Consider the following 17,806-nt stretch of genomic DNA (forward strand, 5'->3'; position numbering starts at 1 on the left):
GGTAGGTGTGGCATACCGCCGATATAATAATTACTAGTTGAATGCCCGTGCGTTGCTACGGCTGCTTAAGAAAGCAAGCGAGCCAAAATTGCATTTAGAAAACCAAATATATTTTATATGATTTATATTTAACTTCATGCAAAATATAATTTATAAAAAAATCAACGAAACATTTCGTGAGTTCTAGTTTAAAGTATACTCAGGCATGTCGTGCTCATTCCCTGCTAGATCACTGGCTGGATGACAAGGAAAAATTTAGTATGCGAGAAGCCGAACCCCGCTCCAAACACAGATGGATTATCACTATTCGAATTTTCAACTATATTTTGACAAATGTGACTTCTTCCTTGTGCTTCTCTCTGACCAACGACCACCACGAAGCGGCCTATTATCTTTCTCTGTGTGACCTTTGGTCCTTTTCAACCACCATTGTACAAAAATAAGGCAATATCCTATCTTTATAATATATGGCCGTTGTGTACCAAATATTTTCTCTCTCTGTAAATGTCAGTATGTTGCTAAGGGGAACAACACATGTAAACAAATAAAAAATGATTAAAATATGAACATCACGTGATTGGCCTATGGCAGTAGTAACTTCTCGCCAGATTGTGCAAAGGCTACATAATATGCAATAATTGTTGCCTAGGCAACTATTGGTGAGTGACCTATGAAATACATAGTATGTTACATATCCAATTAAGTAGAGCTTATTTTTTATTTATTCAATCACCATAAGATTAAATGCATATACTAACATTACTGGCATGTAGACACGAAACTAAACATGCTTCAGTTGCTCTGCATAATAAATTAACTATACCCCAATTAATGCTAGAGCGATGCAAAATAAAGCTAAACATTGGCTAAAAAAATTCAAAAGGTATCTCCAGTAAACTAACATTCCAGTAGAAGAAAGACTTCGTGCTCCCGCTGCTGTGTCAGCAAATAGTAGTAAGGCTGTGATCCAATATGTTCCAAATGTTCCTTTACGTTTGCTAACAAATGCGCTTATTAAGTCAGTGAGATGGAACGCATTTGGCCATAATACTTTGATGGAACTGCTGAAAAACAAGCAAATCAATAACCTGTTAGTTGATGCTATGTTGTTCCACCTGTCTTGTCTCTTCCATCTATTACTTTCTTTATCAGCTTCTAAAATGCCTGAAAGAACCAGTGACTCAATAATTCACATTTGATAATCATTTACATATCATAGGTTATAACAATAAGTTTCAGAACATTGGTGGATTGCAAGATATGAAAGAACATATAACAACACGTCTGAAAAGCGTTATGCACATACTGTAGCATAGTAGTTATGGAAGAAAGCATTTGACAACAGAACAATGAGATGGCTACACCATAAGAAGCAGAATGTGCGCATTGCTTTTGTTCAAACAGAACAAGCATATAATTATATTCTTCCCCATTATATTGTCTTATTGTTCCTCTGCAAGTAGATTTCTCTTAATCTTCGTTAACTTTACAGTAAACTTCGAATTTGAGTTTATGTAAATAGTATGTAAAACTGTGATGGCATCCACTGCTCTTAAGAAGTTTTGCAGCTCCTGCAAATGATAAAACAAAAATTGTGAAATGCCAGATCCAGACTAAAGTTATCCCTAAATAGAATAATCCCTTTCAAGCATGTTTATGTTCTCAGATAAAAAAACATGGAAAAGGTGAGAACTTACTTTGTAGCTCCTGCAGAACTCAGATGTCCATCAAAGATTTGTATGTTGCATAGACAATCTTTCAATGGTATCAAGGAGATGGCTATGCTCATGTGTGTCCTGCCTATCAAGCGCTTGCCCTGTAGGTTTTACTGAAGTGTGGTGGCATGGCTACTTACCCCTAGAGTTTATAATCACTACGCATCTAGTTCACATCAGAGAAATACTTCATCTTTGCAAACGGAATGCAAGGAGAATACTGGATGTGGGAAAATGTCTGAATGTTGGTCATAGAAGGGATAGTTCTTTACTCAGCTTTTAATCTCATGGTTTCAATTGCGGTCCGCTTCATAAAATATTCCATATTTTCCTGTAAAGATTAATTGATTTTAAAAAATCAAAATTTATACGTAGTACCAAGTAAACACGTATGCCTACTATATAAGTTAGCATTTTGGGTTTTCAATTTGAACTTGACTTGCCTATTCTACGAACCCTCAAGCTCGCAGAAACTCAAGCACCTCCAAAAAAACAATGGTCAAGCATATCTACTGAGTTTGAAAGTCAGTAGATAATACCAACCAGACTAAAAGATAGTCTCAGACCTTTGTTGTAGAAATCGAGGAATTTGATCAAGAAAATTTGACGGAAGAGCCCAAGGTTACAGACGGCTATGTCATATAGGTAAAGAAAATTTGACATGGTGTGAAATAGGGAAGAAAAACTTTTCTAGTGTCAAATAAGGAATTGTGTTTTGAAGTAGTGTCGAATAAGGAATTCTTCCAAGAAAATTGCCTTCATGTTAATAATTCACAAGCAGTATGGAATAAACATATGCATACCAAATTCGTCAGTTGAATGTGAGAAAAGAACATGTAAAAGAGAAAAGTCTAGTAACACGAATGGTGAATTCAATAGAAACTTACTTTATAACACCCCGCAAGCCCATAACCCGATTTTTTGAGGGTTCTCCATGTTCTAACAGACCGATAGTCCTCGCCATTTTTGTTCACAATCAAGTTGAACAAGAATTCAGAAAGTGCTCATTGTTCAATGCTAAGAGAACATATCTTGAGCCATAATGATGAAATACATGACAATCTTAGCCAGTATCACTCAAGGAAGCTTTACCTGTGGGAGGTCGAACTCTACAACCTCAAATATGTGTGCTCCTTCAGTAGTTCCGATATCTAACATTACAGAATGCAGAATGACACACTAATAACCTACGGAAGAAAACAGAAGCAAAATCTTGAATCACCTCCATATCTGTGGAGGTATCTGATCTATTTAATATGAATCAGTTTCCTTTCCCGCAGCATTCATACCTTTAAGGCTTTAACTATGTTCAAGATGAGGTCAGTCGAACAGGATGATGTGAGCATGAGGGCACGCCCTAGTTTGAATTTGTGAAGCAAGTACTCAATAAATAAGCAAGCGGAAACAACTCTAACAAACATCTAGTTTATGTATCAACCTTCGTCAGATCAGCAGAAGAATACATGGTGCATGCTAAAAATATAAATTAATTCTATTTATGCCATCATTGTTTCCCCTCAACGAGCCATCATAGTACACTCTCTTGTTCCTACATGTACTCCCTCTCTGCCAATCTCCACACAGTTATACGTAATAACATCAAGATCGATATAAGAGAAAGAACATGAGCATGAGCTAAAGCAATGGCATAGCATACATGTTGGTAAGTCGAATAACAAAAATATCAATTGTAGACTGTACATTGACAGGAATAGTTTTATTGAGCTCTGTAGATGAAACTTTCACATACTAAAAAGAGCCAGAACTACAAATACAAGTATTACTCAAATACCACTGAATGAAAAGGAGCCATAACTAACTAAAAAAAGCTCTATAGATGAAACTTTCACATGCTGAAAAAGAGCAGGAACTACACATAAGAATAATCTGCTGCCAAATACCACTGAATCTTATTCTGACGAGAATTCGAAAGTTGTTTCTTCTGTAAAACTGAGATATAAGAAAAACGCACATAGATATATTCAGAATTGAGATGGTTGAACAACTGTTTTGATTAGGATGAACATCATATTATATTTTGGCGTAGATGACTTGTTACCATTATTCTAGGCACGGAAATGCATGACATAGCAGCAAGTTCTTCTAGAAATTTTAGAATAACCAAATGTTCAAATCTGCTCCTAAAAGAATTGGAGCCAGGTATGCCTCATCCAACAGTTTAAGAATATTGGAGAAGCGGAAATAGTTACAGTGAACTGAAAAAAGAAAGTAACACCAATTTAAATCAAAGCAAGTACAAGGTATGCTCAGCGTAAGGATCAGGAAGTTAGCAACATTTTGTACCAGAGTTTGAGCACCATGTACTTGTGGTGCACCACAATGATCTGGCCCCCAGATTGCAACCCTTATATTTCAATACTACAATCAGAACTTCAGAAAATTAGTCATTTGCACCAGACTTAATCCTATTGGTCATGATGAATAATGATGGATTATCCCCAACAGTCCTAAAGAAACAGAATTTAACACTATGACGCATTTTGTAGAGCTCTTTTACCCACGACTGAAAAAACAGAAGATGAACAATGGTTACGCTAATAACTAAGGTTCCAAGGTCAAACTTAGTACTCATCTTACTAATATTTAGTCCTTCAAAATCATCCCATTGAATATTCTGTGGTAATTTCGACAAAGTGTATGCTCATATGTATCAGGTCATTTGCACTAATGTATTTTCTCATATTAGGCACGACTTTTGCAAGAACAAACTCAGTAACAAACTGACAGCATATGGAAGAAGAAAAACATCAGTACATATATCTAAAAATATCACCCGTAGCATCCTTGAACTGCACACTGATCTCTGCTTTCCTAAAGGATGAAATGAACCCTAGCATCACAATGATTCAAATGTCTGTATTGGATGATAAAATACAGGGACTGAAGATTGCAAAAGTAGCATACAAAGTGAAGCTTTAATTTCATATGCCAGAAACTCCTAGTGAGTCCATTTCGAAAGGAAAAAAATAAACTCCCAGTGAGTCCATTTTCTATAGGAAAAAAAAAGAAACATCCATATCCATGTCTCTGTATGTTGATCTTTCAAAAGAGCATAGTCTGTTCTTTGGCACTGCTCCTATATTCTTGCCGAATCTGAGCTGACACACCTGCATTATGCAGCCTAAAATAAGAGAGATAGAGGGCAGAGAAAAGATGGAGGGAGAGTGGAGAGGAGCTGCAGTCCAGAAGCTGGCGATGTGAGTAACTCACAATGAGGAAACTGGATCCTCACAATGAGGAAACTGGATCAGGTTGACGTGGTCGGAGGTATCTTGGCGACGGGGTCGGAGAGAACTCATGCGCCCAGGCCCCGTCCTGCTCCTCCTCCGCCATGGACGGTGGGCAGAGGCCTAAGGGATCTTGGCATCCGTGCTCGGGGAGAACCAACGGCGTTGGCGGTCTGGAGGTCGGTGACGGGGAGATGCGAGAGGGTCAGTAATGCCTGCCTCATGGCGCTCCTATCCTCATGCGCCTAGGCCTCGTCTTGACCCTCCTTCGCCATGGACACTGGGCAGACGAATCTGGATGCTCAGGCGGCCATGCCATTCCTCCTAGGGTTCCATGGGATGATGCCGGGGCTTGTTTCCTTTTCTTTTCTTTTCTAACTGAGGCATGTTTCCTTTGGGTGTTCTAAACCGGTATTCTCCACTTGGCGGTGGCAGAAAAACGTAATTAGCCGAGCTCGGGATTACAACCACCTACTGTACCATTAGATGTCGATTGAACGGACACGATGCTCCGAATCTCCTTCAGCAAACGCGTTGTATGACCTACGACCAACTCCAATATAATAGTAAAGATCTAGATGTGCATGCCTGCAGTGGTCGTTGCACAACGAAACCTTGGTGTGCCATCTCTACAATTCCCATGGCGCACAAAAATAATAATTATATTGCCAGTTATACAATTAAAATCCACTACTGCTATAGATAGTGCTAATTTTTAGGACCCACTTCTTCTACTTCTTTCGAGGGGCCTGCGGGGATTTCGTCGCAGCGATGCTTCCTGCTTGTCACCACGTCCGACGAGCCCGTTCCCCCATCCGACGAGTACTCCTGCCAGTCATTCTCCTCCACCTCCTCATCGTTGGTGTACGTACATCGCCTGCGCCTTCACCTTCGCTCACTTGTACAGAATACCCTACCAGTCGCGTGCCAAATTTGGTTACCACTCGCATACCCTGGCCCGCCAGTGGCAAGCACCTACCAGCAGTTGCGTTTGCCCGTGGCATGTGTGACTAGTACACCCGATAATTTTTGCGTGCAGTGTCTAATACGATTGTAGCCGTGTGCGGCCCGACCCGCTACCAATGAGTATACTATTGGCAGCGTGTCCCGCCCGCCCACTTCCAGTTTTCGGCTAGCCATGACAATTAGAACATGAATAACAATATATACATAGGAATACACACAGGAATAACAATTCACACGCAACATACAAGTCTGAATGGATTACCAAAAATAGTACATCAAAGTCGTGGCAATGATAACCATTTTCTGTACCTATTAATATCCCTTCCCAAATAACACTACTTGTATGAAGGTACAGTAATATCATGCATAGCCTTATGCAGGCACGCGCGATTTGCAGCTTTGTAATGTGCCAGAATAGCCCATTTGAAAGAAAATTTTGGTAGTTTTTTTTTTTTGAGAGCAACCACATATTTCATTAATCGAAAATCAAGTTACATGAAGCAACACATGTGAAAACTAAAAGACAAACCAGGATAAATGATTATATTATCATTTTGGTAGGTTTATGGCCACAGTGACAGGCAAAATGAAAAATAATCATAATGTTAGTTCTAGGAAACGACTCGGTAGCGCGCACACTACCGAGCACCATTTCGCTGAACGGTTTCGGTTGTGGGCTCGGCCCATGTAGATCGTTAAGCTTTCGCTTGGCTTCTGTAGCGAGAAAAGGCAAAAAAAAAAAAAAAAAGACGCTGGATTTAGGGTTAGAACTCGCGTCTCGAGAAGTACTGTACTATACCAGAGCCAGTAGACCTATGTACATAATTGGACGAGTAGAAGCAGCTGCTGTTTCCTTTTGACTTTTTATTTTTATTTTTCATATCCTTTTCCATTTCACTGCATGCAGCTTAGTACGTTCTTGTCCCCCCTACTTTTATCCTTTTTTCTTCGTTTTTTTCAATTTTCTTCTTCTTCTTCTTCTATTTCTTTTCTTCTTCCTTTCATGTGTACTTCTCTTTTTTTGTTTACCTTTTTCAAGAAAATGTTCTTTTCATAATTTTGTGTCCCATATTATTTATTTTTTGTTTCTTTTTATAAAAGATTTTTGTCCCTTATGATAAAAGGTCATGTTCCTCTCAACCTATGAGGTTGTTCCTCACCGTCTATGTTGTTGTTCCCCTTCATGTAAAATGTTGTTCCCTACCGTCTATGATGTTGTTCCTCTTCATCCAGGCTCTTGTTCCCCTCTGTGTAGGCTATTGTTCCCCACCGTATAGGTTGTTCCCCTTTGTCATGTTGCATGTTGTTCTCCTCCATCCATGTTGTTGTTCCCTCTATATAGGATCGTGTTCCATTCCGTATAGGCTATTGTTCCCCATCGTCCAGGTTGTTCCTCTTTGTCTAGGCTGGTGTTCCCCTCCGTCTAGGGTCTTGGTCCCCACCGTCTACGCGGTTGTTCCCTTTTGTCTAGGTTGCTGTTCCCCACAGTTTAGGTTATTATTACCTTCTGTCCTAGTGGTTGTTCCCCTCCGTCCAGGTTGTTGTTCCCTTATATCCAGGGTGTTGTTCCCCTTCATATAGGCTATTGTTCCCCTCCGTATAGGCTGTTTGTCCCCCACTGTCTAGGTTGTTGTTCCCCTTCATCCGAGTTATTATTCCTATCTGTCTAGGGTCTTTGCCCCCTTCGTCTAGTCTCCTTTTGATGTTTCTTTGTTATTCCCTAGTGTATAGTGATTTGTTCCGTCGTTTAGGAAGATTTTTTTTCCTTTTGTACCAAACAATTATTTCCACAAAATTATTGTTCCTGGTTGTATGTTTCTTACTTCGTATTATGTTCTGGTTTGTTCACTATTTAATAGTGAGTTGTTCCTTTGTCTTGAAATATTTGTTATTTTTGTTCTAGAAAATGAGTTCCATGAAGTTTTTTTTTTCGTTTCCGGATGTATTTTTCTTGTTCCCTGTTGTTCCCTAGTGTATAGTGATTTGTTCCTTCGTTTAGAAAGATTTGTTCCTCACTATATAATTTTTTTCCAATATATATTATTTAGAAAGTTCCGCTTACTCTACAAAGTTAATTAGTATCAGTAATATTTGTTCCGCTGTCTATAAATAATTTTTTCTGACTGTATAATTATTTAGTTCAAAAGTTTGAATAAATAATGTTTTGATGCTCTAATTTTCTTGTTTTTGCAAAGGATAGATCTTCGCCTAGAAGGTAGAGATTTTTGGGTATCATTCTCATGCATATGCCCACGTATGTGCATGTATTTTCCATCCTTCTAATAGTAGTGTGCACAGTCGTGAGATAGGATCCGGTGCCTTGCCAGAGGCGAGGCACGCTGTGCCTCGAGGCCCAGAATCCACCATTCATTCCAGATCTGACGGCAGAAACTGAATCGAGGACAGATAAGCTCCATACTTGGTCGTTTTCAGCTGTCCTGTTCATCTCCGATGGCTCATGGCTCTCTCTCGATCGCCGTCGCTGATGCGGGAAAGGGAGACGAGCAAGCTCCAGCGCCCAGCGGCGGCCACTGGAAAAATGGCGTCGACCAGGCAACTATGGTCTGTTCACCGCCACTAGCTGGTTCAATCAATTTTTTTTTTGCACAAGGGAAGGGCCTAGAAGGCCCCAGAGAACATCTCATTCCATACGTGGCAGGTAAAAGTTACAAAGAAGACCTTGTACATCTCTTGCCCAGAGAAACCAAATATTTGAAGAAAGACCCTCTAGATTTACAGAAAGCACCCTAGGACTAAAGAAGAAAACGCGATCAGGTCCCTGGGTGCCGCCGCCACCAATCGCCGGCGTCCTCAAGGCGTCACCACCAAGGATCCGGAGCAGAGTGCTCGACAGCTCCATTTCCGACGAGAAGACGATGCCGCTGGTCACCATCAGATCACCGGGGACGGACCACTTGATGAAGAGAAGGCGCCGAGCTCCAGCAGCCGCGTCGATGAAGGCCTCTGCAGTGGAGGTTGAAGTATCGTCGCCATGCCGGCAGAAGATCGCAGGAGCCAAGTTGACTCGCGCGTGGTTGAGCTCGAAAAAATAGCACCTCGCAAGCAGGAGCATGCGCCGTCCAGAGATCACCGCTCCGCCTCCATCTCTATCAGCACCTCCATGGCGAGACAACGAAGGAGAGAGGGGACAGATCAACTCCATCCGGCCACACACCCAGACTAACCTGGATCTCGTCAGAGAAGCGAGCCACCAACATCTGACCAACTCCCCCTCGCCTCCAAGGCCGGCCAGGAGAAGGTCGTCATGCCAGCTCACCAAGAAATCACCATTCTCCTCCTCGCCGCCACGGCCGGCCGAGAGAACAGCTTCTTCATGGCCTCGAAATAACCTGCAGAGATCCGCCGCCACCTTATTGGAGAAGGTGGCTCTGCTCCTCCTCCCGCCCTTCTCCGACCACCGGAGACCAAGCAGAAGCAGTAGCAACCCTACAAGGCCATGGATCTGGCGGAGATCCAGGCCACCACCATCACTACGGGGCATACGCCCAAAACGCGGCATAACGCCGGAGAACACAAAGAAAACTAGCGGATCTACTCCTAGACTACTCCGACGCCCATCCAAGACCTACTCCAACGGGCTATTCCAGCGGAGCAGCGCTCGGCGGCCCGGTCAACGGCGAGGAACCCTCAAAGCTACTGTAGCTGGACGAGAGCCGTGGAGGGGAAAATGGCTCTTCTAGCTCCCTGGTTCAATCAATGGAGGAGCGTGCTATCCTTACAAAAGCAGCGCCTGACACACGCAGCGAGCAGCACCAGCAACAGCAATACCTCGCACCAACCCACATGCAAAAGCAGTCCTACGTGTTCAAAAAGCAGTCCTACGTGTTTACACTAGTGTACTTAAGACCGCAGGGTGTCAGGACCAAAGCATGCGGCCGGGCGGGTGGTGTACAGGGACAAGTACGTGTTCAAATTTTAGTCCCACCTCGCCGCGGGAGGAAAATTTTCACCGTCTTAAATAGCCGCCTGGTTCGATCCAAGTACTCCTACAAGCAATCTGAACGAAATTCGGAAGCCAGCAAACCAAACAACACGCGAACCGGGACACATTAATGGGCCGCCATTCATACGCAACAGCGCCATCCCTCCCGTTCGACTTTTACATGCTCCGCATACCATTTTTCGAGCTATCAAGTTTGATGGGCTCGGCCCATTTTAGCGTTGCTAATGTGTAGTACCTGTTCCCGCACGATCTGTTTAAAACCTGAAACAGTGTCTCCTGATTTTGCCTGAGCGAGTTCCCCCACACGATACAACGTGACCATTTTTTTGCATGGCTTAACTTTTCTCATTTCGTTATCTGTATTCGAACGCGCGAAGTAGGAATATTCTGTGCAGTATAAAAAAGTACATACATGCTTCACCATATAAAACAGGCTTCCCGCATGATTTTTCGAAGTGTAAAATGAAACTACTATTAAACATTCAGCAACTTCAGAGTACAACTTCAGAGAGATTACAAAAGCCTGTAACAAACACTTTGAAAAAAAATATTACAAAGTGCTGCCTTGGACATAAGAACTATTTTTAGTTGCTGTAGTCTTTTGGCAAGCATCAGCACTCCATTTTCCAAATATGATTATGTGGATAATCAAAAATTGAAAGTTAATGTAAAGCATGATTTTATACAACAAAATAAGAGTTTCAACTTCATCAGGCATTGCAAGTAATAGAGTGCATAACTAGGAGCTTCAATATGGCAACGGGACACTAACCACTGGTTATTGCTCAATCATAACCATCCCCATCCAGGAAAATTTTCTCCGTCCCCATCCCCATTAACTGTCATGGGGCCAGTTCTTTTACCATTCCCATCCTCATCGGGTAAACAAATAACCATTGGTTAAACGTCCCCGCTTTAGCTAGTAACTATGAGCCTAAAATAAAATGACAACATGGTAGGATGATGGGGCTGGCTGGATCAGGAGTTCAGAAAGGAGAGACGAGCATTTGGGAGTTGGGGTTTGGGGGCTACGACGGTTGGGGACGGGAGGGGAAATGTGAGCACAATAGGATTAGGATTCTGGTATCTATACATATATACTTATCTTGTACCCTAGTGCCACATGTCATGTGCCTAACGGGGATTTCACGGTTATCGGGTATGGATAGTGGTAACACAGATCTATCCCCACCTTACCTAACGGGGAGAGTTTGCCTCCAATAATACACCCACGGGGATGAATTACTAACCAAAACCATCCCCTAATAGGTGAATTAACCACCGGGGATCTGGGAATGGGGCCCCATTGCCAAATTGGCGCACGATCTGTTTAAAACCTGAAACAGTGTCTCCTGATTTTGCCTGAGCGAGTTCCCCCACACGATACAACGTGACCATTTTTTTGCATGGCTTAACTTTTCTCATTTCGTTATCTGTATTCGAACGCGCGAAGTACGAATATTCTGTGCAGTATAAAAAAGTACATACATTCTTCACCATATAAAACAGGCTTCCCGCATGATTTTTCGAAGTGTAAAATGAAACTACTATTAAACATTCAGCAACTTCAGAGTACAACTTCAGAGAGATTACAAAAGCCTGTAACAAACACTTTGAAAAAAAATATTACAAAGTGCTGCCTTGGACATAAGAACTATTTTTAGTTGCTGTAGTCTTTTGGCAAGCATCAGCACTCCATTTTCCAAATATGATTATGTGGATAATCAAAAATTGAAAGTTAATGTAAAGCATGATTTTATACAACAAAATAAGAGTTTCAACTTCATCAGGCATTGCAAGTAATAGAGTGCATGACTAGGAGCTTACATTTTTTTCCCTGAACTGATTCCACCTTCAATCGATTTTCGCCTTGAACATAAATCGAAACATCATTTTTGAACCTTAAACCTATATGTACGGTTTCCCTCCATGAACAATTTTTGCCTTGAACGGATTCCACCTTGAACAGATTTTCCGCCTTCAAAGGATTCCACCTTTAATAGATTTTCGCTTTGAGAATGTATTAAAAGTTGAACGGTTTAAACATTTATGTTAGTTGAACAAATTTCGGCCTTGAACGTACTTGAACAAAGTTCCACCTTGAATGGATTTCCTCTTTGAATGGTTTTCCACCCCTAAGCATTTATGAACGGTTTCCCTGTTTAACGGTTTCCACCTTGAACGGAGTTCCGTCTTGAACGGATTCCACCTTTAACGATTTTCGCCTTGAACATTTATAAAAGATTTGAACGGTTTAAACAATTATGTTACTTGACCGGGAAATCCACCTTGAACGGATTACCGCCTTTAACGTACTTGAATCGAATTCCACCTTGAATAGATTTCCTCCTTGAACATTTATAAAAAGAATAAAATCCATGGTTGAACATTTTTGAATTTTGAAAAGATGTTTTGAACCTTAAACATATAAGAACGGTTTCCCTCCATGAACGATTTTCGCCTTGAACATTTATGAAAAAGAACAAAATTTCCATGGTTGAACATTTTTTAATATTGAAAATAATTGTTTTGAGCCTTACACATTTGTGAATGGTTTCCGTCCATGAACGATTTTCGGCTGGAACATTTGATAGATACTTGAACCGAATCCCACCTTGAACGGATTTCGCCTTGAACATTTATGGAAAAGAAAATATTCCATGGTTAAACATTTCTGAATGTTGAAAAAATGTTTTGAACCTTAAACATTTATGAACGGTCTAAAAATTCCATCATGAACCGATTACACGTTGAATGTATTTTTCGCCTTGAAAATTTATGAAAAGAGGTGAACGGTTTAAACATTTATGTTACTTGAACGGGAATTCCACCTTGAATGGATTTCTACCTTTACCATACTTGGACAGAGTTCCATCTAGAACGGATTTCCGCCTTGAACTGATTCTACGTTCAATGGATTTTTGCCTCGAACATAAATCGATACATCATTTTTGAACCTTAAACATATATGAACAGTTTCCCTCCATGAATGATTTTCGCCTTGAATGGATTCCACCTTGAAAGGATTTGCCGCCTTGAAGGGATTCCACCTTTAACAGATTTTATCCTTGAGAGTTTATTAAAAGTTGAATGGTTTGATCATTCATGTTACTTGAACGGATTTCCGCCTTGAACGGAATTCCCGCTTGAACCAAGTTTCGCCTTGATCGGTTTTGCACCTTTAAGAATTTATGAACGGTTTCCCTCCATGAACGATTTCACCTGAATGGATTCCACCTTTAATGATTTTCTCTTTGAACATTTATAAAAGAGTTTAACGGTTTGAACAAATATGTTACTTGATCGGGAAATCCACCTTGAATGGATTTCCGCCTTGAACATACTTGAACCGAATTCCACCTTGAACGGATTTCCACCTTGAACATTTATAAAAAGAATTAAATCCATGGTTGAACATTTTCTGAATTTTGATTTTTTTTAACCTTATACATATATGAACGATTTTCTCCTTGAACATCTAACATGTACTTAAACCGAATTCCACCTTGAACGGATTTCCGCCTTGAACCGAATTTTGAAAAAAAATGTTTTCAACCTTTAAATTCATGAACAGTTTTCCACCAGTGAATGGTTTTCGCCTTGAAATTTTATAAAAAGAGGTGAATGGTTTAAACATTTATTTTGCTTGAGCAGGAATGCCACCGTCAATGGATTTCCGTCTTGAACATTTATGATAAAAGAACAATTTCCATCCTTGAACATTTCTGTATTTTGAAATGCATTTTTCCATCGTCAATTTTTTTTTGAATTTTGAACGGTTTTTCATTGTAAGCATTATGAACATTTCCCTCCACGAACGGTTTCCACCTTAACGGATTCCACTTTGAACGGATTTCCGCCTTTAGCGTACTTGAACAGAGTTCCATCTTGAACCGATATCCGCCTTCAACTGATTCCACCTTCAACGGATTTTTGCCTTGAAAATTATAAAAGAATTAAACGGTCTAAACATTTATGTTACTTGAATGCGAAAATCCACCTGAACGGTTTCTGCCTTAAACCTACTTGAACCGAGTTTTACTTTGAACAAATTTCCGGCTTGAACATTTATGAAAAAGAACAATTTCCATGGTTGAACATTTCTGAAGTTTGAAAAAAATTCAACCGTAAACATTTATGAAAATATTTTCCACCTTTAACATTTATTTAGACAGAACATTTGTTGAGATAACCATTTGTTTACTTGAAAACAAAATTAGAAAAGTAAGAACATTTATGAAACTTGAATGCTTTCCCTCGTTGAACATTTATCCGCGGGATCGAGGGTTCGCCGTTCATCATTTTGTAAGAATCAACCCCAAAAATTTGAAGTACTACATATGCTATTTTTGTGGCATTCCAACTATCCATCATTCATACAATCTATGCTGGGCTGTAGTACACATCAGTACTTCAGAGAAATTACGAAATACACGTCTATTAGAATTTAGAAAACAGTGTTTGGTACCGTCTACTACAAAAACAGTGATGTGATGTAGTATGCTGTTTCGAAAAAGAAAGCAAGGCACGCAGCATCACTAGAAACCATCTGAGAGATATTCACTGTTTTTCTTGCAGCGCCCCAACGCCGGAAGCTAACCAGGCAAGCTACGCGAACACAGCGAGGAAGAAGCGAGACGAGAACTGGGACTACAGGTCGGGCCAGATTCTGATTAAAGGGCGCTCAAACAGTCTGCGGAAGCTACCACGAAAAGTTTATGGGCCAGGCCCATACGACGCGGGGGTGCGCGGAGCGCCAGATCGCTCCCGCAATGAGCGGAGAATAGGGATCGCCGCGGCAAAAATGCTTAGCAATCAGTTCAAAACTAAAATCGGTCGCCGACTATATAAACTATAAATTTGTGAAATTAATGTTGTGAAAAAATGTCCCAGAGCAAGTCATTATTCAATGGAGCAAATATCGACTACGTCATTATTCGGTGGGGTGATACGTCTCCAACGTATCTATAATTTCTGATGTTCCATGCTTGTTTTATGACAATACCTACATGTTTTGCTTGCACTTTATATCATATTATGGCATTTATTGGACTAACCTATTAACAAGATGCCACAGTGCCAGTTTCTGTTTATTATGTCTGTTTATTGCAGAAAAGGCCCAAAAACCAAAGTGCTCGGAAAAATCCAGAAAAATTACAGAAATTCTATTTCGCTGGAAGACTCACGGAGCCAGAAGGGCAAGCCAGGGGGAGGCCCAGGGCCTCCTCACCATAGGCCGGCGCGGCCTGGAGGGTGGTCACCCCACCCTATGGTGTCGTCGCCTCGGGACTCTTCCGACTCCGACTCTTCGCCTATTTAAGTCGTCGTGACCTAAAACTTCGACACCGCTTGACGAAACTCCAGAAAGACTCCAGGGGCGCCGCCACATCGCGAAACTCCAATTCGGGGGACAGAAGTCTCTGTTCCGGCACCCTGCCGGGACGGGGAATTGCCCCCGGAGCCATCTCCACCGCCGTCTCCACCGCCATCTTCACCGCCATCGCTGCCTCCATGATGAGGAGTGAGTAATTCACCCCCGGGGCTGAGGGCTCCGCTGTAGCTATGTGGTTCATCTCTCTCTCTCTTTGTGATCAAGTTGAATATTATCTATGTGCTACTCTAGTGATGTTATTAAAGTAGTTTACTCCTCCTCCATGATGTAATGTTGGCAGTGTGTGCATCATGAAGTACTTGGTTTATGCTATGATTGTGATCTCTTGTAGATTATGAAGTTAACTATTACTATGATGGTATTGATGCGATCTATTCCTCCTTTCATAGTGTGAAGGTTACGGTGTGCATGCTATGTTAGTACTTGGTTTGGTTGTGTTGATCTATCTTGCACTCTAAGGTTATTTAAATATGAACATTGAATATTGTGGAGCTTGTTAACTCCGGCATTGAGGGTTCGTGTAATCCTACACAATGATGTTCATCATCCAACAAGAGGGTGTAGAGTAGTCCTATTATGTGATCATTGTTGAGAGTGTCCACTAGTGAAAGCAGGATCCCTGGGCCTTGCTTCCAAGCATCGAATCTCCGTTTGTCTACTGTTTTGTTGAATGTTTGCTCGCTGCCATATTTCATTCAGATTGCTATTACCACTCACACTCATCCATATTACTTGTATCTCACTATCTCTTCGCCGAACTAGTGCACCTATTGTATTAGGTGTGTTGGGGACACAAGAGACTTCTTGCTTTGTGGTTGCAGGGTTGCTTGAGAGGGATATCTTTGACCTCTTCCTCCCTGAGATCGATAAAGCTTGGGTGATCCACTTAAGGGAAACTTGCTGATGTTCTACAAACCTCTGCTCTTGGAGGCCCAACACTGTCTACAAGAATAGAAGCTCCCGTAGACATCAAGCACTTTTCTGGCGCCGTTGCCGGGGAGGAAAGGTAAAAAGGTACTCACACTCCGGACCTCGGCTACCAAGCTATTTTCCGGCGCCGTTGTAAGTACTCGAAGCTATTTCCTTTAGATCCTGCAATTGCAACTTTTTGTTTCTTGTTTACACTAGTTAGGCATAATGGAAAACAACAAAAAAATTGGTGAGCTTTTTAATCTTTTTCCTGATTTAGAATTGTTTGATGCGAAAATTAAAAAACCTATGGAACCTTATTTGCATGCTAGTAGCGATGTTATTAGTATGAACGCAATCACTGCTAATGCTATGGATAAGTCTAAGCTTGGGGAAGCTAGTTTATATAAAAATAATATTTTTTGCTCCTCTGCTTTGGAAGAAATATTTTGCTCTGATAATGCTTTATCTCCCATATGCGATAACTCTAATAATGCTTCTGATATTTTAAATCCACCTGCTGAAAGTATTCCGTATAAAATACCCATGAAAATTATTGAACGTGTTATGGACAACCACTATAAAGGGGATGGAACTTTCCATCCTAGAGATCATTTACTGTTTTTGCACGAATTATGCGGGTTATTCAAGTGTGCAGGTATCTCTATGGATGAAGTGAGGAAGAAGCTATTCTCTCTGCTTTATTTGTCTGTAAAGCAACAACATTGGTATAAATTGTTGGAGAATAGACATTCTCTTGGTTGGGAGGAAATTGCATCTCTCTTTTATTCTAAATTTTATCCTCCTCATGAAGTGCATATTGATAGGAATTATATTTATAACTTTTATCCTCGTGATGGAGAGAGTATTTCTCAAGCGTGGGGGAGACTGAAGTCACTAATGCTCAAATGTCCCATTCATGAGCTCCCCCGTAATGTTATTGTTAACAATTTTTATGCGAGACTTTCAGGACAATACAAGGACTATCTGGATGCCTGTTCGGAAGGATCTTTCACAAGCAAAGAGGTTGAAGCTAGGTGGGATCTTCTTGATCGGATTGAGGACAACGCTGAAGGATGGGAGAACGACAAAGGTAAAGAGTCAGGTATAAATTATGATTATGAATGCATTGAAGCTTTTATGGATACCGATAAATTTCGAAATATGAGTGCTACTTATGGTCTTGACTCTCAAGTTGCTGCAAATCTTTATAAAGCCTTTGCTTCTCATTTTGAATTGCCTAAGAAGAATTTTGATAAGTATCATGAACCTTTTAAAGAGGCTTGCATGAAGAATGAAATTGTTATTAATTATTGCAATAAGCATGCTCAAACTCCTAAGAATGCTATTTCTTATAAGCATGTTAATTTTTGTGGAATACATAGACCTTGTGGAATTAATCAAATCAAAGATGAATATTGTATCCATCATGCTAATGAAAAAACTAGAAAGTGGTTTAGGGCTCTAGATGATCTTGGTAAAAAAGTTTGTGCCCTCTATCCTTTTATTTGTGAAGTTTGCCATGAAGTGGGTCATTTTAATTTTCAATGCTCCTCCAATGGTAATTTGAACCCAATGAGTGCTGCAAATTTGTATTGTGATGATGAAATTA

General features: G+C 40.7%; 1 long non-coding RNA gene across 1 annotated transcript; it reads right to left on the reverse strand.

The window, feature by feature from the left end:
* Positions 1-593: 593 nt before the first annotated feature.
* LOC127348058 (uncharacterized) lies at positions 594-1,822 on the reverse strand. The gene is made up of 3 exons (XR_007879669.2): positions 1,698-1,822; positions 1,089-1,164; positions 594-998 (listed from the first exon to the last, which is right to left on the reverse strand). It is a non-coding gene; the product is annotated as an uncharacterized lncRNA (long non-coding RNA).
* Positions 1,823-17,806: the final 15,984 nt, after the last annotated feature.

The sequence above is a fragment of the Lolium perenne genome, chromosome 4 (genome assembly GCF_019359855.2).
Source record: "Lolium perenne isolate Kyuss_39 chromosome 4, Kyuss_2.0, whole genome shotgun sequence".
Classification (NCBI taxonomy): Eukaryota; Viridiplantae; Streptophyta; class Magnoliopsida; order Poales; family Poaceae; genus Lolium; species Lolium perenne.